Source organism: Mandrillus leucophaeus, unplaced genomic scaffold (assembly GCF_000951045.1).
Source record: "Mandrillus leucophaeus isolate KB7577 unplaced genomic scaffold, Mleu.le_1.0 Scaffold266, whole genome shotgun sequence".
Classification (NCBI taxonomy): domain Eukaryota; kingdom Metazoa; phylum Chordata; class Mammalia; order Primates; family Cercopithecidae; genus Mandrillus; species Mandrillus leucophaeus.
The window spans coordinates 1,075,278-1,081,303 of NW_012102765.1; positions in this window are offsets into that span (position 1 = coordinate 1,075,278).

Below are 6,026 nucleotides of genomic sequence, written 5' to 3' on the forward strand. Positions count from 1 at the left end.
ACCTGGGAGGCAGAGGTTGCAGTGAGCCATGCCAATGCAATCCACTTTAACCTGGGAGGCGGAGGCTGCAATGAGCTGAGTTTGTGCCACTGTACTCCAGCCTGGGTGACAGAGTGAGACTCCATCTTTAAAAAAAGAAAAGAGGTTTAATTGACTTACAGTTCTGCAGGCTGTACAGGAAGCATGACACCAGCATCTGCCTGGCTTCTGGGGAGGCCTCAGGGAGCTTTTACTCATGGGGGAAGGAGAAGCTATAGCAGGGGTGGAGGAGGTGCCACACACTTTACAACAACCTGATCTTGTGAGAACTCACTGGTTATCCAAGCCATGAGGGATCCACCCCTAGACCCAAACACCTCCCACCAGCCCCACCTCCAACCCTAGGGGTTACATTTCAACATGAGATTTGGGCAGGGACAAATATCCAAACTATATCCGTCATCTTTTTTTATATTTTTAATTTTAACTTCACCCCCCCCTCCCCGAGACGAGGTCTCAATCCATCGCCCAGGCTGGAGCACAGTGGTGCTATCTTGGACCACTGCAGCCTCCACCTCCTGGGCTCAAGTGATCCTCCCGCCTCAGCCTCCTGAGTAGCTGGAACCACAGGCGTGCACCACTATACCCGACTAAATCAGTCATTTTATGTTAATATTTTACCACCCTGTGTTGATTCTGGTCCTTTGAAAAATAGATGCCAAGAAGATTGCCATACAAGAAATTTATGGGAGAAACACTGATGAGGGGGAAAAACGTGGAGAAAGTTGGAGGAATTAGGAAATTTATTTATTTTTATTTATTTATTTATTTATTTATTTTTGAGACAGAGTCTTGCTCTGTCACCCAGGTTGGAGTGCAGTGGTGAGATCTCAGCTCACTGCAATCTCTGCCTCCTGGCTTCAAGTGATTCTCCTGTCTCAGTCTCCTGAGTAGCTGGGATTACAGGTGTGTGCCGCCATGCCCGGTTAACTTTTGTATTTTTGGTAGAGATGGGGTTTCACCATGTTGGCCAGGCTGATCTCAAACTCCTGATCTCAGGTGATCCGCCCTCCTTAGCCTCCCAGAGTGCTGGGATTACAGGTGTGAGCCACCTCGAGTGGCCAGAATGAGGAAATTTGACCCCCTAGAAAGAAAAGAGAACAGAGTAAGTAGGAGGGCCCCAGACTGCAGTGCAGCTCTCAGATGGTTTTGGCCAGGCTGACCCAAGTCCCCATTAGAATCTGGCAGGAAGTGACCTTATTATCCCGTAGTGGCTGGCTGGGCACAGCCCTCGGGAAGCATGGTCTTGTTATAAATGTGGTGGTGGTAGATTCAGAGGACAGCAGTTGAGGTTCTCAGTCAATTACACCTGCAGCAGGAGATCTGAGTGGGGTCTTTTCACAATTGTCGTCATCCCACCAGTTTCAAAATAGCTCCATTCATTCACCGAGGGGCTGACCATCCAGGATGTTTCTGTGGTGGTGGCACACAGAAGCATGCGACCCTTGTCTGCTCCAGCCACCTTCCATGTAATTTTTCATATTTAAAAATGGCGAGTTTGTCTGATCAAGGCTCCTTGCCTGCTGACCAAGTTGAATTCTGGTTGCTGGGTAATTCTTTACATGGGTTGGCACTTAATAAATGTTCGAATTGTTCGAACAATAAACCCAAGTGCACCCTTGGGTTTATTGACTTGAAATGTAAATAGTTAAGCTTACTTCCAGAACTCCACTGTTTCTACGCAGAATGAGAGGAGATTCTTAGCTTTCAACACCCTCAGAAGCTCATCAGTTGGGTCCAGAACTCCACTGTTTCTATGCAGAATGTGAGGAGATTCTTAGCTTTCAACACTCTCAGAAGCTCATCATTTGGGTAAGTCTCCCCCAAAAAAGTTTACGAGTATCCACTAGATAAAAGAAGAAAATTTTATTAAAAGCTGAAGTACTCAGTAGAGATAAAAAAATGAAAGAAGAGAAATTTAATTTAAGAACATCCAGGGCTGGGCGTGGTGGCTCACACCTTTAATCTCAGCAATTCAGGAGGCCAAGGCAGGCAGATTACTTGAGGTCAGCGGTTTGAGACCAGCCTGTCCAACATGGTGAAACACCATTTCTACTAAAAATACAAAAATTGGCTGGGCATAGTGGCACCCGCTTGTAGTCCCAGCTACTTGGGAAGCTGAGGCAGGAGAATCACTTGAACCCAGGAGGTGGAAGTTGCAGTGAGCGGAGATGGTGCAATTGCACTCCAGCCTGGGCGACAGAATGAAACTCTGTCTCAAAAAAAAAAAAAAAAAAAAGAAGAAAAGCAGACTTTCTGGACTGTGTTTTTGTTGTATGATGCTGAACATCTAAATTAAAACTTTACATTTCAGGCCAGGCATGGTGGCTCACGCCTGTAATCCCAGCACTTTGGGAGACTGAGGTGAGTGGATCACCTGAGGTTGGGAGTTTGAGACCAGCCTGACCAACATGGAGAAACCTCATCTCTATTAAAAAAAAAAAAAAATTAGTTGAGCGTGGTGGCACATGCTTGTAATCCCAACTCCTAGGGAGGCTAAGGCAGGAGAATCGCTTGAACCCCGGAGGCAGAGGTTGTGGTGAGCCGATATCATGCCATTGCACCCCAGCCTGGGCAACAAGAGCCAAACTGTGTCCAAAAAAAAAAAAAAAAAAGACTTTTAACATATGGGTATATTTTGAAATGTTTTCTATTTAGTTTTAGGAATTAAGGCAAATATAGATTCTTCTCAAAATCTAACGTAGAAAATATCACAAGTAGTTTTGGAAACTATTTTCACCTGAAACAATATTTTAATCTTGGTTCATGGATTGTTATGCCTCTTGTAAATAAAACTACAATAGCCTGGTGCGTGGCTTATGCCTGTAATCCCAGCAGGTCAGATGGATCATCTGAGGTCAGGAGTTTGAGACGAGCCTCGCCAACATGATGAAACCCCGTCTCTACAAATAATTAAAAAAAAAAAAAAATTAGCTGGGTGTGGTGGCACGTACCTGTAATCCCAGCTACTTGGGAGGCTGAGGCAGGAGAATCGCTTGAACCCGGGAGGTCAAGGCTGCAGTGAGCCGAGATCATGCCACTCTACTCCAGCCTAGGTGACAGAGGAAGACTCTGTCTCAAAAAAACAAAACAAAACAACAACAACAACAACAAAAACCTACAGTAATATTGAAATAGAAGGAGGTTTGCAATCAAAATGACTGACTAGGAATGAGATATGAAACATAATATTTTGCATCTGCATAGGGAAGTCTGAGATTGACTGATAGATCTTGTTCTCTTCTGTAGGGGAAATACTAGTCCAGAACTTGGGGTGCCTGCCAAGAGGGCAGTAGCCACAGTAGGGAGAGGTGGACTCTGGAATGCTAGGGTTCTGGAGCCTGTGGACACAGGAGGCAGAGGACATGTGTTAACATGTTTTAAGAAATGAATGTTGATCTGGATATGAAAATATTTTTCAGCCGGGTGCAGTGGCTCACGTCTGTAATCCCAGCATTTTGGGAGGCTGAGGTGGGCGGATCACGAGGTCAGGAGTTCAAGACCAGCCTGGCCAACATGGTGAAACCCCGTCTCTACTAAAAATACAAAAATTAGCCGGGCGTGGTGGTGGGTGCCTGTAATCTCAGCTATTCAGAAGGCTAAGACAGGAGAATCACCTGAACCCGGGAAGTGGAGGTTGCAGTGAGCCAAGATTGTGCCACTGCACTCCAGCCTGGGGGAAAGAGCGACTCTGTCTCAAAAAAAAAAAAAAATTCACATTTGTAGAGAGTTTCAATTCTTTTTTGCTATGGAGTCTCACCCTGTTGCCCAGGCTGGAGTACAGTAGCAGGGTCTTGGCTCACTGCAACCTCTGCCTCCCAGGCTCAAGTGATTCTCCTGCTTTAGCCTCCCAAGTAGCTGGGATTACAGGCACCCACCAAAACGCCTGTACAATTTTTGTATTTTTATTAGAGACAGGGTTTCACCATGTTGTCCAGGCTGGTCTCAAACTCCTGACCTCAGGTGATCCACCTGCCTCGGCCTCCCAAAGTGCTGGGATTACAGGTGTGAGCCACCACGCTTGGCTGAGAGTTTAAATTCTTAAGTTCTACACTCCAATATGTGGGAAGTATTCGTACTACGCTTTTATAACTAAATCATCTCAGTAATTCTATTTCTAGCCCCCTTTCTGCCTGATGGTAAAATACTTAGTCTAGTCAATTCCAGGTAAACTTCGGCCCTTTACAATTTTTCCTGATCAGGCCAAACCTCAACCAAGTCCATTCTTGATCTCCTCCTTCACCTCCTTTTCTCATTCACCCACCCTGTCAGCCTCCAGTCCACAGGCTGATGCAGCATCTTGGTGTCCTGTGGTCTGAGGTCATGTTCTGTCTTTCTCAAGCCTCGGCTAAAGTTTACAATCCTACCTCTTCTCATAACCTTGAAATGCCCTGAGGTTCAGGGGCTATGTCCGTAAATATCTAACACCCATTGCTGCTTCATGGGGGACCCTGGCTGCTCTCTGAGGCTGCTTAGCACCCCTGAATATCCCATCAACTACCTGGGGCCCATCTCCACCAGAGGCCTCAGTCATTCCTGTTCTACAGCTCTGCTGTCCTGTTGGCACAGGGAACTCCTCGGGGCCCCAGGGTTCCAGATTGAAAGCAGAGAATCTCCTCAAGACGCCCAAACTTTGCTAGGGATTCTATTGTCCTTTCCCCCATCTCACTCCTTGGAACCCACTGGGAGGTGAGTAGAATCCCTCTCTGAGATTCTACCACCATCTCCCCCATTCTTACCCTAACCTTCTTCCTCTTCCTCCCTAGTTAGGAAAGAGGATCTGTAGCCTGCAGCGGGGGGCGGGGGTGGGAATGCTTGATGTTTCAGGGGAAAAGGTGACTCAGCTACTTTTGGAATATCTGTCATACCTGTCTACTGGTGTTTTGGCATTTTAGTGCAACAGGGACAGCTTTCCCTTTCGTCAGTGGCACCCTTTCAACTCAGTACAAGGGGAAATTTGCAGCAAATCATGTGGGAAGCCAGCCCATCAGTTGTAACACTGAAGTGTCGCCTCCCTCACATCCATGCTGCTGCATCATCAATAGTTGGTCGCTATTCCAGCAAGGCTCAAGCAGAAATGGGAGTGGTTTGGGGATGCAGACGTGTGCGGTGAGTGTCCAGCAAACACAGCACAAGCAAGACTTTTTCAAACTCGTTTTGCTTATTTACAGATAAAACAGTTGGGACCTCAAGCCTTGATATTCTCCTTCCCTCCCATTCAGATGCCCTGTTTTGGAGTTTTCTGGGTTTGCTCCTCTTTTGAATCTTAGCTTTCTCTATCTCTTGGCCTCTGCACTACATGACCCTCAGGTTTGTAGGCCTAGAAGGCAGAGCTCCTGTCATGAAGAGCTCTCGGAGCCCAGGAAAGACTGTTGAGGCCAGGTGCGGTGGCTCACGCCTGTAATCCCAGCATTTTGGGAGGCTGAAGTGGGTGGATTGCATGAAGCCAGTAGTTTGACACCAGCCTGGCTAACATGTTGAAAGCCCGTCTCTACTAAAAATACAAAAATTAGCCGGGTGTGGTGGCGGGTGCCTGTAATTCCAGCTTCTTGGGGGGCTGAGGCAGGAGAATCACTTAAACTCAGGAGGCTGAGGTTGCAGTGAGCCGGGATCATACCACTACACTCCAGCCTGGGTGACAGAGCAAGACTGCATCTCAAAAAAAAAAAAAAAAAAAAAAGACTCTGGAGAAACAATACACAGGAGAAGAGGCTGGTCCATGTAGAGAAAGGACTGGCAAACTGTGACAACTCTTTTCTGTTGTTTTGTTTTCAGCCTTCTCTTTACAGTTCTTTTCACAGTTTGGAATTGATCACTTTTCCTCTTCATCAGAACTCCAGTGTTTTCGTAGACGGAAGTCTTTTTTGTTTTGTTTTGTTTTCTTGAGAAAGGGTCTCAGTCTGTCACCCAGGCTGGAGTGCAGCGGCACAATCACTGCTCACTGCAGCCTCGACCTCCTGGGCTCAAGAAATCCTTCCACCTCAGCC